Source organism: Chiloscyllium plagiosum, unplaced genomic scaffold (assembly GCF_037043375.1).
Source record: "Chiloscyllium plagiosum isolate Xiang-an unplaced genomic scaffold, Cpla_swu_hap1 HiC_scaffold_16, whole genome shotgun sequence".
NCBI classification, from domain to species: domain Eukaryota; kingdom Metazoa; phylum Chordata; class Chondrichthyes; order Orectolobiformes; family Hemiscylliidae; genus Chiloscyllium; species Chiloscyllium plagiosum.
In genome coordinates this window covers 8,184,174-8,208,330 of record NW_028270154.1, presented here as the reverse complement: position 1 = coordinate 8,208,330, position 24,157 = coordinate 8,184,174, and the positions used below count along the sequence as shown (strand labels likewise).

Below are 24,157 nucleotides of genomic sequence, written 5' to 3'. Positions count from 1 at the left end.
TGCAGGGGGTGGCTCTACAAACATTTCATCCTCAATCAGTTGGAGACCAGAACATCAGTTCAAACTATAATACTGAAACATTAGCAATGATTTCCAACCAGACTGGTGAGTGCATTATCCATCTTTCCTCCTCCTCAGGTCTACAGTATCATAAACACCAGAATTCAGCCAATTCTATTCAGGACACATGATTTCACTGGAAGCACTGGATTCTACAAAGGCTCTAGACCCAGATAATAGTCCTGTGGTAGTACTGAAGAACTGTGTTTTGGAACCCACTGATTCATTAATGAAATATTTCTGATAGACTTACAACACTGGCCATAAACCTGATCATGTGGCAAACAAACAAGTTATGTTCTGTACAAAAAAAGTGTAGAATTACAACCTGGTAAATTACTGCCAATCTGCCTACTCCATATCATCAGCAAAATGATGTAGGGTGTCATCCACAGTGCTCTCAAGTAGCATTTACTCAGCAATAACCTGCTAACTGATACTCAGTTTGGGTTCTACCACACTCAGCTCCTTACCTCATTACAGCTTTGGTTTAAACATGCATAAAAGAGCTTATTTCCAGAGATGAGGTGAGAGTGAATAACCTTGACATCAAAGATGCAGTTGATTGAATGTGTTTTTAAAGAGCCCTGGCAAAACTGGAGTCAATGGGAATGAGGGGAATATGTTCCACTCATTGGAATCATACCTAGAGTAAATTTAGATAGTTTTGGTGGTTAAAGGGCAGCCATCTAAATGACAGGACATCTCCATAGGAATTCTTCAAGGTCATGTCTGGACAAAAACCATCTTAGGCTGTATCACCAATGATGTTCCCTCTATCATCAGGTCAGAACTGAGGATGTTCACTGATCCAGCATGGCCTGAACATGATCATCGAATCCCTGCAATGTTGAAACAGGTCATTTGGCCTATCAAGTCTACACTGACCACTCCAAAGAACATCCCAACACTCTGCCCTATCCTCATAACCCTGAATTCCCCATTGTTAATTCACTTAATCTACACATCCCTAGACAGAATGAGCAATTTACCATGGCCAATTCAACGGACCTGCACATTTTTGGACAGTGGGAGGAAACTGGAGCACCTGGAAGAAACCCATGCAGGCACAAGGAGAATATGCAAACTCCACACAGATAGTTGCCTGAGACTGGAATCAAACCTGGTTCCCTGATGTTGTGAGGCAGCAGTGCTAACCACTGAGCCACCATGCTGTCCCAAATTAAATACAAGTCAGGTAGGAGTCAAACTTGCAATCTCTGATCCATAGTCAGGTGTGTTATCCATTCCACCACTGGCCCAAATGACAAAAGCTTGGATTGACAAGTGACAAATAATATTTTCATCATGCAAGTGCCGGATAATGACTTTCTCCAACATGGTGAAATCTGAATATCACTGTTGACATTTAATGGTGACATGATTACTAAGACCCACACAATCAAATTTTTTTCTGGTCAATGACCATGGCCCAGAAACTGAAGTGCTGTGGGTTGGTTAGCCTGACCTTAGTTGTTGGTAAGATTGTAGAGTCCATAATTGAGGATGAGTTTGTTGAATACTTGGAAGTACATGGTAAAATAGGGCAAAGTCAGCATGGCTTCGTCAAGGGGACGTAATGCATGACAAATCTGTCAGAATTCTTTGAGGAGGTAAAGTATAGGTAAAACAAAGGAGTGCCAGTGAATGCCATCTATGTGGATTTCTGGAAGATCTTTGACAGAAAACTGCAAAATAAGATAAGACCATAAGACCATAAGACATAGAAGCAGAAATCAGGTCATTCAACCCATTGGGTCTGCTCAGCCATTCAATCATGGCTGATCAGCGTTTCATTCCCATTCTCCTGCTTTCTCCACGTAACTCTTGATCCCCTTGATATTCACGAACCTATCTATCTCAGATATAATCAATGACCTGGCCTCCACAGCCTTCTGTAGCAATGAATTCCACAGATTCACCACTCTGTGGCTGAAAACATTTCTCCTTATCTCCGTACTAAAATGTTTTCCCTTTACTCAGATCCTAGTCTCTCCTATCAATGGCAGTCTATGGTGTTAGAGGCAATCTACTGTCATGAATAGAGGGTTGTCTGACTGGTAGAAGGCACAGAATACATGTAAAGTCATCTTTTGCAGATGACAGGTGGTGACTAGTGGAGTTCCACAGGGGTCGGTACTAGGACCTCAACTTTTGACCTGATGCATTAACAATGTGGATGAAGGAACTGAGTGCTTTGTTGCTAAGTTTGCAAATTTCCCAAAGGCAGATGGAAGAACAGATATTGTTGCGGAAGCAGGAAGTCTCCAGAAGGACGTGGGCATGTTAGGTGAGTGGTCAAAGAAGTAGTAGATGGAATAAAATGTGACAAAGTGTGAGGTTATACATGTTGGAAGGAAGAACAAAGTCATGAGCTATTTTCCAAGTGGGGAAAGGCTTTGGAAATCTGAAGTGCAAAGAGACTAGGGAGTTCGAGTTCAACATTCTCTTCAGCTTAACATGAAGATTCATTTGGTGATTTGGAAGACAAATGTATTAGCGGCATTAATTTCAAGAGTGCTAGAAAACAAAAGCAGGGATGTAATGTTGAGGCTATATAAGGCACTGGTCAGACGATATTTGGAATATTGTGAGCAGTTTTCGGCCCAGTATTTAAAGAAAGGTGCGCTGGCATTGGAGAGGGTGCAGAGGAGGTTTAGATAAATGATTGTGAGGATGAAGGGCTGGTCACAAAAGGAACGGTTGAAAACTGTGAGTCTATTCTTAATGGAGTTTAGAAGGATGAGGGGGAATCTCATTGAAACTTCGAGGATACTGAGATGTCTGGATGGTGTGGTTGTGGAGAAGATGTTCCTACCAGTAGGAGAGACTGGGACCCAGAGCACAGCCTCAGAGTGAAGAGATGATGAGGAATTTCTGCCAGTTGTGACTCTGTAGAACTCAATGCCACAAAAGGCTGCAGAGGCCAAGTTATTGATTGCATTTAAGATAGAGGTAGGTTCTTGATTATTAAGGGAATTATGGGGAGAAGGCAGGAGAAAGAAGTTGAGTAACATATTAGCCATGATCGAATGGCAGAACAAATGTAACGGGCTGAATGGCCTAATTCTGTTGCTATATGCTATGGTCTTATAGTCTTATTATAGCTCCAAAAGCAGGTCAACAGCTATGAATCTTACAGTTACTAAGTCACCTTATGACTCCGCAAATCTATCCACCATAAAGTTTGAACTGACAATTTTTAGCTCATTTATTGAATGACCTTTTATTTTGAGAAGCAGCTCTGAATTACCCTTTTAATGTTAATGACTGTAATGTTATTGGCTGTACAATAATTAAAGTAATGAATGCATTAAGAAGGAATTGTTGTAATGACCTGATATAATCAACTGAAGTAATAAATTCACTTAGAGATAATGGCAGTTATAAATATTTGGCTAAACAGAAATGTCAGGTAACAGTTCCACTTAGAAAAACAACAGTTTTTAACTGCACCTAAAAATAAAGAGGATACACAAAATAATATCCTATGAAACTTATAACTCTGATCCAAATATGAATTTATTTTTTTCTTTTTCTTGTCTCAGATTTCCAGAAGGAATGGATCAGATTCAATTGTTGCAGTCCTATCACATTCAGTCATAAATGGTGGAAGACAATTGCGCAGTTCAGTGACGGAGGAGAATCCACAAATGTCATCAATTCTTGGATAAATTTAACCTCGCCTGTTACAGTCCCATCAGTTTCCTTTCAATCATCAGTAAAGTGATGGAATATGTCATCAACATTATTCTAAAGCTGCATCTGCTTAGCAATAAACTGCTGTCTGCTGCCTGCTTTGGATTCCACTCGGACCACTTCCTTACTTCAGTACAGCCTTAGTTCAAACATGCACAGAAGAGCTTATTTCCAGGGGTGAGGTGACAGTGATGGACCTTGACATCATGGCCACATCTGATCAAGCATAACATGAAGGAGCCCTAGCAAAACTGGAGTCAATCAGAATCAGAGAGCAAAACAATCTGCTGGCTGTAACCATACCTGTCACAAAAAAAGATGGCTGTGGTTGTTGGAGGTCAATCACCTCAGGATTTAACCATCTTCTGCTACTTCATCAACAGCTTTAATTCCATAATAAGGTCAGAGGTGGGGGTATTTTCCATTGATTGCACAATGCTCATCACCACATGTGACTCAGATACTGAAGCAGCCCATGTCCAAATGCAACAAGGTCTAGACAATATTCAGCCATTGTCTGACCTGTGGCAAGTAACAATCGTGCCACATAATTACCAGGCCAAGATAATCTCCGATAAAATCCAATCTAACCACTCCCCTTAATATTCAACAACATTACCATCACTGAATTCCCAACCATTAATATCCTGAGGTTACCATTGAGGGGAAATGGATATGAACGAGCAATATAAATACAATCGCTACAAGTGCATATCCAGGGCGAGGAATTCTGCAGTGTGTAACTCACCTCCTAACTGACAAAACCTTATCCACCAAAAACAAGGCACAAGTCAGGAGTGTGATGAAACATTCCCCAACTGTCTGGATGAGTGCAACTTCAACACATACAATAGACTTGATACCATCGAAGATTAAACATCTCACTTGACTGGCAACACATCCATTCACATTGACTCCCAACACAACCAATTTTCAGTAGCAACAGTGTGAACCACGTGCAAAATGCACTGCAGAAACTCACCAGAACTCCTAGACAGCACCTTCCACACCCATGACAACTTCCATCTGGAAGGATAGGAGAGCAGATACATGAGAAACAGCACCATGCAGTCCTAACTTGGAAATATACCACCACTGTTTCACTGTTATTCTTTCAAAATCTTGGAATTCACTCTCTAATGGCATTATGCGTCTACCTACAGCACACGATCTGCAACAGTTCAAAAAGGCAGCTCATTAATGCTTTCTCAAGGGCAACTAGGGACAAATAATAAATGCTGGTCCAAAGAGATGCCATCACTGCATGAGTGAATTTATAACAAAATGGGGAAATTGAAATCACCTATTATAATCACACTATTAATTTTCATCTCTGAGATTTGACTATGTATCTGCTATTCTAACCCTACCTGACTGCAGTTCTACATGCGTTGTGTCTGTTTTAATGTTGCATGAAGTTATCTAATAGCTTGCCACACGGAGAATTGTTTACAATTTTACTTTTGGCAATTCTTTTGATTCTTTTTAAACATATTTTTCAAGCTATCTAATTTTGTTTCAGGCATAACACTTTAATTGCTGACTTAATTTGGTGCTTGTACACACAGGATCAGCAGACTGTACTGTTATGACTCTCCTATTCTGTTACTTGAATATCCATACGAAGAGCATAATATCAGCAGTAAGAGTCGATAAAGCTTTCATTAAGTGACTTTTTGATGATGATAATAGAGTCCATGGAACTTAAAACATTGCATAGTTCCAAATTCTACTTCTTATTGTTGAAAATTGTAAATACTAATGACATAGCAACACCCTGCAACAAAAGTTGACTTTACAATTTCAGTAATTCTTTTAAGAATTGCAATTTCAATGGATTTCGTATAATGGAACACTTTGAAAAATATAATCAATGTTAAAGAATGATCTTCAAATATACATTTTGGCCATTTGTGTTGAGAAAATGTTCTCAATGGAAAAAGTATGGTCAAGAGTGACGGATTTATTAAAAATGTATTTATGCATATTAACTAAAGAAGAAAAAACACAAAGTGTTTTTCATTCTCCCAGAAAGACAAATAAACTGTGAAGCATGTGGACAAGAATTTAACTTAGACATCTGTAAAATGCATAATTCAAATTGCATGATGTGAGTATACTCTATTATGACTAATTGCCTGCATTGTCTGTTGTGTTGTGTCACTATCATAAGTGGGATAGACTGTGATTACATCTAGCAACTCAAGACTGGACATCCATGAGGTGTTATGGGCCATCAAAAGCATCAGAGTTGTAAGGTAAACACAATCTGAATCATCATGACACAATATATCCCTCACTCTACAATTACCATCAACCCAGGGGATCAGCCCCCGTTTAATGAAGAATGCAAGAAGGCATGCCAGAAGCAGCAGCAGGCATTCCTTAAATTAAGTAGTAGAGTTGCTGATGCCACAAAACGGGACTAACTGTGAGCAAACAATGCAAACCACGAGCAACAGACAGATCTGCGGAATTCCACAATGAATGAGTCAGATTTAAGATCTGCAGTTCTGTGATACCTAGTCAGGAATGGTGGGCAGACAAATAAACAACTTTGTGGAGAATAAGGATGAATATTCTTAATATCAATAATGGGGAATTCTAACACAAATGCAAATATCAGGCTGAAGCGCTTGAAATAATCTTCAGCGAAGACAAAGTTTATCTGAGGTGTGGCAATGAGCCGAATGGCAATTATAGGTTTTAAAATGATTCTCAGATACTAAGCTTACAAAGTGCAAAAGCAGCTATCCAACTTCATTGCAAATTTGTTTTCATCCAGTAAATAATATCACAAAACCATCTTTGGAGGATAACATGCTGGTTGGTTAGTGCTTACTATCCAACTTAACCCTGTCATTCTGTTCTGGATAGATGCACATTAATGGTGTGAGTTCTACAAACAACAATTCTTTCCATAACGTTAAAGAATTCTTGGCTCCCAAGCATGTCATTGGATAAATGACTTTAGCTGTGGTTGTGACAGGAGTCAATGGATATTGTCTAGGGCTATTTGATGGTGACAATGACCTCCCCCATTTCTTAAATAGAATACAGGCTAGTGGTTATCCTATGTCATTGCTGTGATGTCCTAAATGTCAGTCTTTCTAAAAAAAAAGTCAGCCCTTTTCAAGGAGGCACTGTGTTTGTACATATAATATGAACTGTTTGAAGTTCTGTAATGTTGACTAATTTGCCTGGTTTACCAATGGAGACCATTGTGCCACTGGTGCAAAATAAACACTGCCTGATGTTTGAATGAAAGACCTTGTGATGAGCTTAAGTTTGAAGTATTCCACAACATGAACTATTGACTGTCATAACCATCAATCAATCCAACATTATCAGCAACATTGAGTTAGTATTGATCACTAACTGATTGGGATAATTCAAATTGCATGATGTGAGTATACTCTAATATGACTAATTGCCTGCATTGTCTGTTGTGTTGTGTCGCTGTCATAAATGGGATAGACTCTGAGTACATCTAGCAACTCAAGACTGGACATCCATGAGGTGTTATGGGCCATCAAAAGCATCAGAGTTGCAACTGTTGCAGATTTCAGGTAGAACATAGATTTTTCCTTCCAAATTCTGAAGACCATTGATCCAAGTCACTTCATTCAACTCCTCAATTTATTTTGGCCATGTTTTCCAATAAAAGTTTGAAAACAACCCCAAAAATTGTCAATGATACTTTCAAATAGGAAGGCCTTCAGTGCTGGTTGTGGTTATGTTTACTTTTAGTTAACGTTTCTGCTTCAAACTTTAAGAGATAATGCCTTTAAAAGGGCTGTTTTGTTATTGTATCTCATTGATAAATATGACTGGCAACATTACTTGTATTTGTGAGCAATTTGGATGGAATCAAATCACTGGAAATATGGAAAAGAACCCATAAATGTGATCATGCAAATGTTATAATCCCGGTTCCCCCATTATCTGAAAGTAGAGCGTTCCTGTGAAACCATTTGTAAGCCGAAATGGCTTAAACGAAGAAGCAATTACCGTTAATTTACATGGGAAAAATTGCTATCTATTCCCAGACTAAAGAAGTCACCTACCAAATCATACCAAATAACACATAAAACCTAAAATAACACTAACATAGAGTAAAGGCTGTCAGAGGTTGTCGTGGTGGTAGGTACAGAAGACTGGGGCGTAGGAGAGAGAGGAAGAGGGTTATCTGTTAACATCTTATTGTCATCTGAATCTATCAGGGCAGGCAGGTCACTAATGTCTATTCTTACTTCTATGTCTGCATGCCTCGATGTGAAAGGTCGAGGTTCATCATCTGCTGTGGCTAATGTGGAAGGCTTGAAATGTGACAGTATGCTTCACTGCTTATCCTCAAGCATTTTTCTATCATACAGTTCTTTATAGACTCTCAATACATCCTGCAAACCTGCCCTAATCCAACGTGTCCTTTCAAAATTAAAGTCATACTTTTCTGCAATCATTGCAGCACTGTCAATTGTAGTGAAAATCTCCACAAATGCTTCACGTTCAGCTCGTGGATAACTTCACCTTCGGGCTGTTTGCTATTGCATTCTGTTTTGATTGTATCCTTTCCACTTGCAATTGCATCACCTCTTCACCTGTCAGTTGTTGGTCATGGGATGCCAAAACCTCTTCAACATCATCTTCATAAACTTCCACAAATTCAGCCTCCTTAGCCAAAGTCACTGTTGCCATATTTATTGTTGATGGTTCAAAGCCTTTAAAATCGCTCACTGCTTCAGGACACAGTTTTCTCCAATCGCCATTTCTCATTGAGACTGTTAGCCTACTGAGAGCATCTCCAAGGTTGGCGATTGGCAATTCTATGTTGTACTCTTCCCAGATCTCTCACAAAGAGGCTTCTGAGTTGCCCTCTCTGTCAATGGCACTTACAACAAAATGCATCACATTTTGCATCTCCTTAACCTTAATTGTGGCTATTAGGTCTTAAACACGCAGTTGCAGCAATGACATTGCATTCGGCAGTAAGAACACAACACGAATGTTACCGCCATAGTCGGCAATGCCAGGCGGATGAGCAGTACAATTATTGACAATCACAAGGCACCTGTTATTGGGGTTATTTTTTCTGCTGTATTTTTCAGCTAAAGGACTAATGCCTCCACTCATTTACTCAGAGTAAAATCATTTAGGTATTCCAACTGCTTGGACGTAAATGAAACACAACAGGAAGTGTATTCTTATCAATACTTTGAAGTGCTTTCAGATTTTCTGAATGGAATGCTAGTCGAGGCCTAAGGACAGGAGCACCAGGGGCATTACTAGTAGGCATTCGGGTAAACCTGTAGAAGAAAAGCAGGCGAAGGCATACAAGGCATTGAAGGAAGGCATCCAAGCGGTTGGCATACCTAAGTGATTTTTATGTTAGTGTTAGTTTAGGTTTTATATGTTACTTAGTTTGATTTGGTAGGTTATTCTTTGGGTCTGGGAACGCTCGAGAATATTTCTCATATAAATTAATGATAATTGCTTCTTTGCTTTAAACCATTTCGGCCGACGAATGATTTCAGTGGAATGCTCGACTTTCAGATAGTGGGGGAACCTGTTCACATATATGACGCATGTTTTTACATAACAATACTATTTGGAGATTAGCAAAAAATTACAAAGAATCCATTTTTCTCTTCGGTACTATCTTAGTGAGCTACAGTTTACCACTACCTCAGTTAGAGTGCACTATTGAAACAATTTTGTTTTTAAAAATATTCTTATATTAATTTTACCCTATTTATTTGGTCTATTTTTAAATAGCAACATGCGCCATCTCAATACGAATTTTGGCCTGTTCCATTGAACCCCTATATTAATGTCATGATATTACAACGTGTGATGGCTCACCATGTTCTTTAGCAAATTCAGGCATGCAAACTGTGAGAGGTGGAACATCAGCTGAAAATTCTAGGTCATTGCAAGTGAAGCAAATCTCAAAAATGATCAGATACAGTTCAGGTGATCACAGTGATGATGAGGTACATTGCTTGTGGGCATTCTCTGGCTGTGAAAATGCCAAAAAGACCTGCATTTTTTTCACCTTTCCTTGTTGCTTTGATCAGCATCTTCTTGAAAACCTGTAATTCATGAGGTGAAGCTGCTTGCAATCCACAGAATTTGCAGTCACTTAATCAAACCAGTTGACATGCTTTTTCTTTTCAGAAGTGTGGGCATCACTGGCCAGGTTAGTGTCTGTTGCTCCTCCCTAATTAACTTTGAACTGAATGGGTTACCAGGCCATTTCCAAACAGTGTTAGTAATGAGTCACATTGCCACAAGTCTGGAAGCATAGACAGGACAGATTGGGCTAGGGTGTCAAGTTTCCTACTCAAATAGAAAGAAGGGTCATGTGGCACAGTCATAGTATCCCTACCTTTGAAGGGGGAGACCCAGGTTTAAATCCCACTTGCTCCAGATGTGTGTAAGAACAACACTGAGCTAGTTGATTGGAAAATAGCTCCTCTTCTAGCAGCTATTAGTCAATGAGACAGGTACTTCTTACAATTCATAACAGTCATTTGGAGACACATTATTGATGAAAAAAAAACAGCTGTAGCTTTTCATCTTGCACTCATCTCAGACAATTTGTACAAAATAACACAGAAAAAGTAAGAGGGCATGGAATTACCTTCGACCAATCAGACTGCCTGGCTTGTATTTAAATAAAAACTTTGCAGTTCACCGTCAATTAGCACTAAATGGAGTGTCCTCCATGACAACACTTTTCCCAACTACAATGAGCACACCAACACAATCATCACATTTATTATATGCACTGTAAGTATTATTATCCTTTACACTAGTATTTCCTGTGAGTTATCACAAGACAAAAAACTTTGACAAAACAGATCTTTTCAAAAAACCTTTTAAGATTCAAATCTGTAATAGTTTCATTTTACCTTCACTGAGACTAGATTCAAATCAAGATTTAATAATTGAGTTTAAATGTTATCAGCTACACCCTTTTTAGGCAGTAAGTCTAGATGTCCACAACTGGATGGCAGATTTTATTATTGGCCTCGAATCCCCTCTAAACCTCCTGCTGCTTAAATTAAAATTGTGTCTCTTGGATAATGAGCGCTCTGCTAAGTGAAAAGGTTTGTTTAACTACCATATTTATTCCACTCAGGATTTTGTAAACTTAAATCAGATCCACCTCAGCCTTCTCAACTCTAAAATCAATAACCCCAACTTTCATATCTGAATCCCCCAGCCAAGGTGACATGCTGCTAAATCTCTTGTACATCCTGCCTAGTATAATTAATCCTTCTTGTAATATGCTGACCAGAACTGCACACAATACCACAGATGTGGCCTAACTATCATTGCACTTAGTTCCATCACAAGCTCCTTGATTATGTATTTACTATCTTGACAACAAAGACAAATATCCCATACATCTTTTAACCATTTTCTATCTGCCCTATTACTGTCAAGGATCTATGACCATGCAAGCTGAGTCCCTCTGACTCTCTGTACTTCCTCGGATCTGGCTATTCAATGTGAATGACCTTGGCTTGCTTATTCCACAACAAAATGCTTCACCTCACTCTTTCAGGATTATGTTGAATTTGCCACTGTTCAGACCATATGACCAGCAGTGCTGTAAGATCCAACACTTTCCTCCTCATTTTTTACAGCAAGAAAAATGTCCACATCAATCCTGAATTGTAAATCAATCGTGAAATTTGTGAATCATACCTCCGAAGTTCATGTCTAGATCATTAACACAAGGCATCCAGCACTGAACCTTGTGCTTTGCCACTGAAAACATGTTTGAAAGTCGCAAAAATATCTTCGACCATCACACTCTACTTCCTGATGCTAAGACAAATTTGCATCCAATTCACCAAATTGTGCTGTACCACAGAAGCATAGTAACCAAGAAAATAGTAGTGGGAGTATTCCAATCATCCCCTTGAGCCTTCTGCACCATTCAATACAATCATGGGTGACCATTGTACACAGTATCCTATTGCTTCTTTTGAATTGTATTCTTTGATTCCTTTAGCCCAAGAACTACAACTCCTTCCTGAAAGCATTCAATATTTTAGCGTCAACTGTATTCTCTGACAGAGAATTCAAAAGACTTACCATTCTCCAGATAAATTAATTTCTCCTTATCTCAGTCCTAAATGGACTACTCAGTATCCTTAAACTGTGACCTCTGGTTCTGGACTCCCCAGTCATTGGCACCCTCCTTTCTGTGTTTACCATGTTTACTGCTGTAAAAAAAAAACGTTTTCTGTGAAATTCGCCCTCATTCTTCTATAACTGCAGTGAACATCGTCCTGAATGATCCAGTCTGTCTTCATATGTCAGTCCTGACATCCCAGGCGGGGCAGTCTGGTAATACTTTGGTTAAACAGTTGTTGCTTTCTATTGAAGACAGAATATCCATCCTCAATTACAAAGAACAATGCTGCATAAAATACTCCAGGTGTGGTCTCAGCAATACCTGATGCAATTGCAGCAAAGCATCCCTGCTCCTGTACTTGAGTTCTCTCATTCTGAAAACCAACATGCCACTTGCCTTCTTCAACACCTGCTACACCTGCATGCTTACTTTCAGAAATTGGTGTATTAGAACACCCAGGTCCTATTAAATCTTTCCCTTTCCCAGTCTATCACAATTCAGATAATAATTTGCATTCTTATTTTTGCCGACAAAGTGGATAAGCTCACTTTATCCACGTTATATTTCACCTGTCATGCATTTCCCACTTATTCAATTGATGCAAAAGACACTGAAGCATGTCAACATTCTCTTCACAGTTCAACTTTCTATGTAGCTTTGCGTCAACTGCAAACTTGGGGATTTAACATTCCGTTGACTTTTCCAAATCACTAAAATATATTGTGAATACTGGGGTCTAAACACCGACTCCTGCAGTACCCAACTGTTTCATAGAAAATGGCACGTTACAACGAATGTTTTCATTCTGCCAGCCAGCTTTCTATCTGTATCATTTCCCATGGTCTCTTAGCATCTTAACCCGTCTCACAGGCAAAACCTTATAAAAACCTTTGCTGAAGTTCATGTGGGAGAAAGTGAGGACTGCAGATGCTGGAGATCAGAGCTGAAAAATTCCCAGCTTATGCCCGAAACGTTGATTCTCCTGCTCCTTTGATGCTGCCTGACCTGCTGCGCTTTTCCAGCAACACATTTTTCAGCTCTGAAGTTCATGTGGGCTATATAACTGCACTGCATTCATTGACACTCCGAGTCACCACCTCAAACACTTGAATGAATTTTATTAGACATAATCTGCCCCTTACAAAACCATGCTGACTTATTCTTGATTCAGAGCTGAAAATGTGTTGCTGGAAAAGCGCAGCAAGTCAGGCAGCATCCAAGGAACAGGAGAATTGACGTTTCGGGCATAAGCCCTTCTTCAGGAATGAAGAAGGGCTTATGCCCGAAACGTCGATTCTCCTGTTCCTTGGATGCTGCCTGACCTGCTGCGCTTTTCCAGCAACACATTCTCAGCTCTGATCTCCAGCATCTGCAGCCCTCACTTTCTCCTCCTTATTCTTGATTCAACCTTGCCTCTCCAAGTGGAGATTAAGTCTGTCCCTTGGAATGTTTTTCAACAGTGTCCTTACCAGTTTTGATCAAATGCACTTCTTAAATAATCAGATCCCATTTGCTGCCCTCTAGTCCTGTGGTACCTCTCCTTTGGATGAGTGAGGAATTGTAAATTATTGTCAGAGACACTTCAATTTCCTCCCTATTTCCATCCCCGGTATCTTTGGACATGTCTCATTAGCTCATTAGAAATAGGAGCATGAATAGGCCTTCTTTCCTGTCAGCAATTCAGGCAGCATCCGAGGGCAGGCAAAATCGACGTTTCGGGCAAAAGCCCTTCATCAGGAATAAAGGCCAACACATTCCACCCTGACCTTAAATTTACCTGGACCATCTCTGACACCTCCCTCCCCTTCCTGGACCTCTCCATCTCCATCAGTGACGACCGACTTGACACTGACATTTTCTACAAACCCACCGACTCCCACAGCTACCTGGATTACACCTCTTCCCACCCTACCTCTTGCAAAAATGCCATCCCGTATTCCCAATTCCTCCGCCTCTGCCGTATCTGCTCCCAGGAGGAGCAGTTCCACCATAGAACACACCAGATGGCCTCCTTCTTTAGAGACCGCAATTTCCCTTCCCACGTGGTTAAAGATGCCCTCCAACGCATCTCGTCCACATCCCGCACCTCCGCCCTCAGGCCCAACCCCTCCAACCACAACAAGGACAGAACGCCCCTGGTGCTCACCTTCCACCCTACCAACCTTTGCATAAACCAAATCATCCGCCGACATTTCCGCCACCTCCAAACAGACCCCACCACCAGGGATATATTTCCCTCCCCACCCCTCTCTGCCTTCCGCAAAGACCGTTCCCTCCGTGACTACCTGGTCAGGTCCACGCCCCCCTACGACCCACCCTCCCATCCTGGCACTTTCCCCTGCCACCGCAGGAACTGTAAAACCTGTGCCCACACCTCCTCCCTCACCTCCATCCAAGGCCCTAAAGGAGCCTTCCACATCCATCAAAGTTTTACCTGCACATCCACTAATATCATTTATTGTATCCGTTGCTCCCGATGCGGTCTCATCTACACTGGGGAGACTGGGCGCCTCCTAGCAGAGCGCTTTAGGGAACATCTCCAAGACACCCGCACCAATCAACCAAATCACCCCGTGGCCCAACATTTCAACTCCCCCTCCCACTCTGCCGAGGATATGGAGGTGCTGGGCCTCCTCCACCGCCGCTCCCTCACCACCAGACGCATGGAAGAAGAACGCCTCATCTTCCGCCTCGGAACACTTCAACCCCAGGGCATCAATGTGGACTTCAACAGTTTCCTCATTTCCCCTTCCCCCACCTCATCCTAGTTTCTAACCTCCAGCAACACGATCCCCTGACTTGTCCGGACTTGTCCGACCTGCCCAGCTCCTTTTCCACCTATCCACTCCACCCTCTCCTCCCTGACCTATCACCTTCATCTCCTTCCCCACTGACCTATTGTACTCTATGCTACTCTATCCCCACCCCCACCCTCCTCTAGCTTATCTCTCCACGCTTCAGGCTCTCTGCCTTTATTCCTGATGAAGTGCTTTTGCCCGAAACGTCGATTTTGCCTGTCCTCGGATGCTGCCTGAATTGCTGTGCTCTTCCAGCACCACTGATCCAGAATCTGGTTTCCAGCATCTGCAGTCATTGTTTTTACCTTCTTTCCTGTCAAGCCTGCTCCACAATTCAAAGAGAGCATGGCTGATCTTTTCATGGACTCAGCTCCACTAACCTGCCTGCTCACCATAACCCTTACGTCCTTTACTGTTCAAAAATTTATTATCTTTGTATTCAGAATATTTAATGAAGTAGCCTCAACTGCTTCATTGGGCAAGGAATTCCACAGATTCACAACTCTTTGAGTGAAGAAGTTTTTCCTCAACTCAGTCCTAAACTGCTACCCCTTATCTTGAATCTATGCCCCCAAGCTCTGGTTTCACCTGCCAGTGGAAACAACCTCCCTGCTCCTATCTTATCTATTCCCTGCATAACCTTATATGTTTCTACAAGAGTTCCTCCTCATTCTTCTAAATTCCAATAAGAATAGTCTAAGTCTACTCAATCTCACCTCATAAGCCAAACTTTTCAACTCCGGAATCAGCCTAGTGAACCTTTGTTGCGCCTCATCCATTTACCTCACATTTACCAACATTGTTCCCCATCTGCCAGACCCTTGCCCACTTACTCAACTTATCTATATACCTCTGCAGACTTTCAGTGTCCTCTGCATATTTTGCTCTGTGACTCATTTTATCATCATCCGCAAACTTTGACACACTATACTTGGTCTCCAACTTGAAATCATCCATGGAAATTATAAACAATTGCAATCACAACACTGATACCTAAAGCACACCACTCGTCATTGATCACCAATCAGAAAAACACCCATTTATCCCCACACTTTGCTTTCTGTTAGTTAACCATCCTTCTATCCACGCTCATGCAATATCTGTAATGCAGTGCACCTTTATTTTATGTAGCAGCCTTTTGAGTGGCACCTTGTTGAATTTCTTCTGGTAATCCAAATATGTCACATCCATTGGTTCCCTATTTTCTGCCGTGTTTGCAATGTCTTTGAAGAATTACAGTAAATTAATTAAACATAACCTGACTTTCATGATCCCATGCTGCATCTGACTGATGGGACAATTTCTATCCAGATCTACCACAATTTCTTTCCTGATGATAAATTCAATCATTTTCCCCACTATATAAGTTAAGCTGACAGGCCTATAGTCACCTGCCTTTTTAAATAGTGGCATCACATTCGCTATTTTCCAATGTGCGGGGATCACCTCAGAGTCCAGCAGATTTTGGTAAACTACCACGAGCGCATTTATTATTAACCCAGCCATCTTCTGTAGAACCCTGGAATGCATTCAATCAGAGACTCGCTTAACTTTAGCCCCATTAGCTTGCCCAAAACTACCTCTTTCATGATGATGATCACTTCAAGGTCCTCACCAGCTATAACCTCCTTGCCATCAATTATTGGCATGTTATTGTGTTTTCCACATGAAGACTGACACAAAATACCTGTTCAACAACTTGGCCATTTCCTCATTTCCCATCATTAAATCTACATTCTTATTCTCTAAAGAACCAATGTTAACACTAGTCACTCTTTTTCATTTTATATATTTACAGGATCATTTGCACTCCATTTTTATATTCTGAGCTAGTTTACTTTCATAATCTATCTTACCTTACTTGATAGCTTTTATCGTGGCTTTCTGCTGACCTTTGAAGAATTCCCATTCCTCTTGTTTCCCCCTCATCTTTGCCACTTTTGTATGTATTAGCTTTCAGTTTGATACCCTCCTTTATTTCCTTAGTTATCCGTGACTGATTATCATTTTTCCAACAGGCCTTCCTTTTCACTGCACTTACCTCTGCAGAGCATTGTGAAAAACACTTTGAAAATTCTCTATTCTTCTTCAATTGTTCTACCACATAGTCTTTGGTCCCATTCTACTTTGGTAAACTTCTCCCTCATCCAATTACTTGGGTCTGTTCTGTTAAAGCACAAGACACTGATAGTGGATTTTACCTACTCACTCTCCATCTGTATAATTCAACCATGCTTTGATTGCTCCTTCTGAATGAATCCCTAAGTATGAGATTATTAATTATTCCTGCCTCATTACACAGGAGGCTTGCAGCCTCATAGGTTCCATTGGATACTGTTCGAGGAAACTATTGCAGAAGCATTCTATGAAGTCCTCCTCAACGCTGCATTGACCGATCTGGTTTCACCAATCAATTTGTAGATTAAAATTCCTGATGATAATTGCTGTACCAATTTTACATGCATCAGTTATTTCTGTATTTGTTGCCCAATTTGTTGCCCAATAAGTGTGGAGCGAAGATGGGCAGTTGTATAACCCAGTAAAAGAGATTGGGTAATTAGAAGTCTGGAGAGGTGACCTCACTCAGTTCAAAAGGTATAATTGTAAACTAACTGAAGTCTAAATTGCTCATTTGCTTATGCAATTGAAGCCCTTACTTGCAAGTTCGTAATAAATTGTATTGGTTCCAGATTTGTTGGTCTTGTCTAAATTTTATTGAGTTTGTTTCTTACAGAGACCAGAACATCTGTGAAAATTATAATACTGAAACACTAACAATGATTTCCAATCAAACTGGTGAGGGCATTATTTGTCTTTCCTCCTCCTTAGGTCCACAGTATCATAAACACCAGAATTCAGCCAACTCTTTTCAGGACACATGATTTCACTGGAAGTACTGGATTCTGCAAAGGCTCTGGACCCAGATAATAGTCCTGTGGTAGTACTGAAGAACTGTGTTCTAGAAGTCACGGATTTATTAATGAAATAATTCTGATAGAGCTACAACACTGGCCATCAACCTGACCATGTGGCAAACAAACATGTTATGTTCTGTGCAAAAAAGGTGTAGTGTTATAACTTGGTCAATGACTGCAAATTTGTCTACTTCCTATCATCAGCAAAATGTTGTCTGGTATCATCCACAGTGCTCTCAAGTAGCATTTACTCAGCAATAACCTGCTAACTGATACACAGTTTGGGTTCTACAAGGGCCACTCAGCTCCTTACCTCATTACAGCTTGGTTTAAACATGCATAAAAGAGCTTATTTCCAGAAATGAGGTGAGAATGAATAACCTTGACATCAACGCTGCAGTGAAATGAATATGTTTTTAAGGAGCCCTGGCAAAACTGGAGTCAATGGGAATGAGGGAAATATGTTCCACTCATTGGAGTCATACCTAGTTTTGGTGGTTGAAGATCAGCCATCTAAATGACAGGACATCGCCATAGAATTCCTCAAAGTCATGTCTAGACACAGCCATCTTAGGCTGCATCACCAATGATGTACCCTCCATCATAAGGTCAGAACTGAGGATGTTGACTGATGATTGCACACCATTCAGCATAATTCATGACTCTTGATAGACTGAAGCAACCCATGTTCAAATGCAGCATGACCTGAACATGATCATAGAATCCCTGTAGTGTTTAAGCAGGTCATTTGGCCTGTCAACTCCACACTGACCCCTCCAAAGAACATCCCAAAACTCTGCCCTATTCCCATAACTCTGAATTTCCCATCGCTAATCCACTTAATCTACACATCCTTCGACACAAGGGGCAATTTAAAATGGCCAATTCACCAAACCTGCACATCTTTGGACACTGGGAGGAAACTGGACCACCTGGAAGAAACCCATGCAGACTCAAGGAGAATATGCAAACTCCACACAGACAGTTGCCTGAGACTGGAAACAAACCTGGTTCTCTGGTGTTGTGAGGTAGCAGTGCTAACCACTGAGCCACCATGCTGTCCCAAATAAATACAAGTCAGGTGGGAATTAAACTTGCAATCTCTGATCCATAGTCATGAATTATCAATTCCACCACTGGCCCAAATGACAAAAGCTTGGATTGAAAAGTGACAACTAATGTTTTCACCATGCAAGTGCCAGACAATGACCTTCTCCAACATGATGAAATCTGAATATCACTGTTGACATTTAATGGTGACATAATTACTAAGACCCACACTATCAAGTTTTTTTCTGGTCAAAGACCATGACCCAGAAACTGAACTAATGTGGGTTGGAAAGCCCAACCTTGGTGGTTGGTAAGATTTTACAGTCCATCATTAAGGATGAGTTTGTGGAATACATGGAAGTACATGGTAAAATAGGGCAGAGTCAGCATGGCTTCATCAAGGGTAGGTCATGCATGACAAATCTGTCAGAATTCTTTGAGGAGGGAAAGTATAGTTAAGACAAAGGAGAGCCAGTGAATATCATCTATGTGGATTGCTCGAAGACCTTTGACAGAAAACTGTAAAAGAAGATAAGACCATAAGACATAGAAGCAGAAATTAAGTCATTCAACCTATTGGGTCTGCTCAGCCATTCAATCATGGCTGATCTGCTTTTCATTCCCATTCTCCCGCTTTCTCCACGTAACTCTTGATACCCTTGATATTCAAAAACCTATCTATCTCAGATATAATCAATGACCTGGCCTCCACAGCCTTCTGTAGCAATGACTCCCATAGATTCAACACTCTATGGCTGAAAAGGTTTCTCCTTATCTCCGTTCTAAAAGGTCTTCCTTTTACTCTAAGGCTATGCACTCAGATCCTAGTCTCTGCTACCAATGACAGTCTATGGTGTTAGGGGCAATATACTGTCATGGATAGAGGTTTGTCTGACTGGTAGAAGGCACAGAATACATGTAAATTGGTCTTTTGCAGATTACAAGTGGGGACTAGTGAAGTTCCGCAGGGGTCAGTACAAAGACCTCAACTTTTGACCTTATGCTTTAACAATGTGCCTGAAGGAACTGAGTGCTTTGTTGCTAAGTTTGCAAATTATACAAAGGCAGATGGAAGAACAGATATTGTTGCAGAAGCAGGGAGTCTGCAGAAGGACTTGGACATGTTAGGTGAGTTGTAGTAGTAGTAGTAGATGGAATAAAATGTGACAAAGTGTGAGGTTATACATGTTGGAGCGAAGAACAAAGACATGAGCTATTTTCCAAATGGGGAAAGGCTTTGGAAATCTGAAGTGCAAAGAGACTAGGGAGTCCTAGTTCAGGATTCTCTTAAGCTTAACATGAAGATTCATTTGATGGTTTGGAAGACAAATGCATTAGCGGCATTAATTTCAAGAGTGCTAGAAAACAAAAGCAGGGATGTAATGTTGAGGCTATATAAGGCACTGGTCAGACCATATTTGGAATATTGTGAGCAGTTTTCGGCCCAGCATTTAAAGAAAGATGCGCTGGCATTGGAGAGGGTGCAGAGGAGGTTTAGATAAATGATTGTGAGGATGAAGGGCTGGTCATAAAAGAAACAGTTGAGAACTGTGGGTCTGTTCTCAATGGAGTTTAGAAGGATGAGGGGGAATCTCATTGAAAGTTAGAGGATATTGAGATGCCTGGATGGAGTGGTTGTGGAGAAGATGTTTCTACCAGTAGGAGAGACTTGGACCCAGGCCACAGCCTCAGAGTGAAGGGATGATGAGGAATTTCTTCCAGTTGTGACTCTGTGGATCTCATTGCCACAAAAGGCTGCAAAGGCCAAGTTATTGATTGCATTTAAGATAGAGGTAGGTTCTTGATTAGGAAGGGAATTATAGGGAGAAAGCAGGAGAAAGGGGTTGAGTAACAGATCAGCCATGATCGAATGGCAGAGCAAACGTAACGGGCTGAATGGCCTAATTCTATTGCTATATTTTATGGTCTTATAGTCTTAATATGGCTCCAAGAGCAAGTCAGCAGCTATGAATCTTACAGTTACTTACTCACCTTATGACTCCGCAAATCTATCCACCATAATGTTTGAACCGAAAATTTTTAACTAATTATTTAATGACCTTTTATTTTGAGAAGCAGCTCTGAATTACATTTTATTAATGATTGTAATGTTATAGACTGTACAATAATTAATGAATGCATTGAGAAGGAATTGTTGTAATGACCTGGTGTAATCAACTGAAGTAATGAATTCACTTAGAGATAATGGTGATTATAAATATTTGGCTAAACAGAAATGTAAGGTAACAGTTCTACTTAGAAAAACAACAGTTTTCAACTGCACCTAAAAATAATGAGGATACACAAACTAATATCCGATGAAACTTATACCTCTAATTCAAATATGAATTTATTTTTTTCTTTTTCTTGTCTCAGAATTTCACAAGGAATAGATAAGATTGAAGTGATGCAGTCCTATCACATTCAATCATAAATGGTGGCAGACAATTATCCAGTTCAGTGAAGGAGGAGAATCCACAAATGTTGTCAATACTTGGATAAATTTAACCTGGCCAATTGCAGTCCCATCAATTTCCTTTCCATCATCAGTAAAGCGATGGAATATATCATCAACAGTACTCTAAAGCAGCATCTGCTCAGTAATAACCTTCTCTCTGCTGCCTACTTTGGATTCCACTAGGACCACTTCCTAACCTCAGTACAGCTTTAGTTCAAACATGCACAGAAGAGCTTATTTCCATAGGTGAGGTGACAGTGATGGACCTCGGCATCAAGGCCACATCTGATCAAGCATGGCATGAAGGAGCCCTAGCAAAACTGGAGTAAATGAGAATCAGAGAGCAAAACAATCTGCTGGCTATAACCATTCCTGTCACAAAAAAAGATGGTTAGATTAGATTACTTACAGTGTGAAAACAGGCCCTTCGGCCCAACAAGTCCACACCGCCCCGCCGAAGCGCAACCCACCCATACCCCTACATTTACCCCTTACCTAACACTATGGGCAATTTAGCATGGCCAATTCACCTGACCTGCACATTTTTGGACTGTGGGAGGAAACTGGAGCACCCGAAGGAAACCCACACAGACACGGGGAGAACGTGCAAACTCCACACAGTCAGTCGCCTGAGGCGGGAATTGAACCCGGGTCTCTGGCGCTGTGAGGCAGCAGTGCTAGCCACCGTGCCGCCCACTGGTTGTGTTTGTTGGAGGTCAGTCTCCTCAGGATTTAACCATCTTCTGCTACTTCATCATCAACAACATTACCTCCATAATAAGGTCAAAGGTGGGGGTATTTTCCATTGATTGCACAATGCTCAACACCATGTGTGACTCAGATACTGAAGCAACCCATGTCCAAATGCAACAAGGCTGAGACAATATTTAGGCATTGTCTGACATGTGGCAAGTAACAATCGTGCCACACAATTACCAGGTAATGATGATCTCTGATAAAAGCCGATCTAACCACTCCCCTTAATATTCAATAATGTTACCATCACTGAATTCTCAGCTATCAATATCCTGAGGTTACCATTGAGGGGAAATGGATATGAACTAGCAATATAAATGCAATGGCTACAAGTGCATATCCAGGGCGAGGAATTCTGCAGTGTGTAACTCACCTCCTAACTGACAAAGCCCTGTCCACCAAAAACAAGGCACAAGTCAGAAATGTGATGAAATATTCCCCAACTGCCTGGAAGAGTGCAATTTCGACACATACATGAAGCTTGATACCATTGTGGATAAAACATCCCACTTGACTGGCAATACATCGGTTCACATTGACTCTCAACGCCACCAATTTTCAGTAGCAGCAGTGTGAAGCATGTGCAAAATGTGCTGCAGAAACTCAACAGAGCTCCTAGACAGCACCTTCCAAACCCATGACAATTTCCATCTGGAAGGATAGGAGCAGATACATGAGAAACAGGAACACGCAGTCCAAACTTGGAAATATGCCACCACTCTTTCATTGTTATTGGTTCAAAATCTTGGAATTCACTCCCTAATGGCATTACGCGTCTACCGACAGCACACGAACTGCAGCAGTTCAAGAAGGCAGCTCATCTCTGCTTTCTCAAGGGCAACTTGGGATAGATAATAAATGCTGGTCCAGAGAGATGCCAAAACTGCATGAGTGAATTTATAACAAAATGGGGAAATTGAAATCACCTCGTACAATCACACCATTAATTTTTCATCTCTGAAATTTGACTATGTATCTGCTATTCTAACCCTACCTGACTGCAGTTCTACATGCGTTGTGTCTGTTTTAAAGTTGCATGAAGTTATCTAATAGCTTGCCACACGCAGAATGGTTTACAATTTTACTTTTGGCAATACTTTTGATTCTTTTTAAACATATTTTTCAAGCTACCTAATTTTGTTTCAGGCATAACACGTTAATTGCTGACTTAATTTGGTGCTTGTACACACAGGATCAGCACACTGTACTATTATGACCCTCCTATTCTGTTACTTGAATATCCATACGAAGACCATAATATCAGCAGTAAGAGTCTACAAAGCTTTCATTAAGCAACTTTTTGATGATGATAATAGAGTCCATAGAACTTTAAACATTGTATGGTTCCAAATTCTATGTTTTTTTTGTTCGAAATTGTAAATACTAATGACATTGCAGCATCCTGCAACAAAATTTGACTTTACAATTTCAGTAATTCTTTTAAGAATTGCAATTTCAATGGATTTCTTATAATGTTAAAGTATGATCTTCAAATATATATTTTGGCCATCTGTGTTGATAAAATGTTCTCAATGGAAAAAGTATGGTCGAGAGAGATGGATTTATTAAAAATGTATTTATGCACATTAATTAAAGAAGAAAAAACACAAAGTGTTTTTCATTCCCCAGAAAGACAAATAAACTGTGATGCATGTGGACAAGAATTTAACTTAGACATCTGTAAAATGCATAATTCAAATTGCATGATGTCAGTATACTCTATTATGACTAATTGCCTGCATGAGTCTTCACATACTGTTTTGTTATGTCACTGTCATAAGTGGCATAGACTGTAAATATATCTAGCAAATCAAGATTGGACATCCATGAGGTGCCATGGGCCATCACAAGCATCAGAATTGTAATGTAAACACAATCTGAATCATCATGACACAATATATCCTTCACTCTACAATTACCATCAACCCAGAAGATCAGCCCTCGTTTAATAAAGAATGCAGGAAGGCATGCCAGAAGCAGCACCAGGCATTCCTTAAATTAAGTAGTAAACTTGCGAATGCTACAAAACAGGACTAACTGTGTGGAAACAATGCAAACCACGAGTGACAGACAGACCTGCGCAATTCCAGTAAATAATATCACATTACCATCTTTGAAGGGTACCATGCAGTGTGTTTAGTGCTTCCTATCCAACTTAACCCTGTCATTTTGTTCTGGATGGATGCATATTAATATTGTTAGTTCAGCAAACAATAATTCTTTCCATAAAGTTAAAGAATCCTTGGCTCCCAAGCATGTCATTGTATAA

The 24,157-nt window shown here is 40.5% G+C and overlaps 1 pseudogene across 1 annotated transcript in view; it reads left to right on the top strand.

Annotated features, from left to right (window-relative positions):
• Window positions 1-7,302, top strand: part of LOC148147467 (protocadherin alpha-C2-like) — an 87,500-nt pseudogene extending 80,198 nt beyond the window's left edge. Inside the window, exon 2 of the transcript XR_015759692.1 lies at window positions 3,609-7,302. The product of XR_015759692.1 is annotated as a protocadherin alpha-C2-like (transcript). The remainder of the gene's footprint in view (window positions 1-3,608) is intronic.
• The last annotated feature ends 16,855 nt before the right edge of the window (window positions 7,303-24,157 follow it).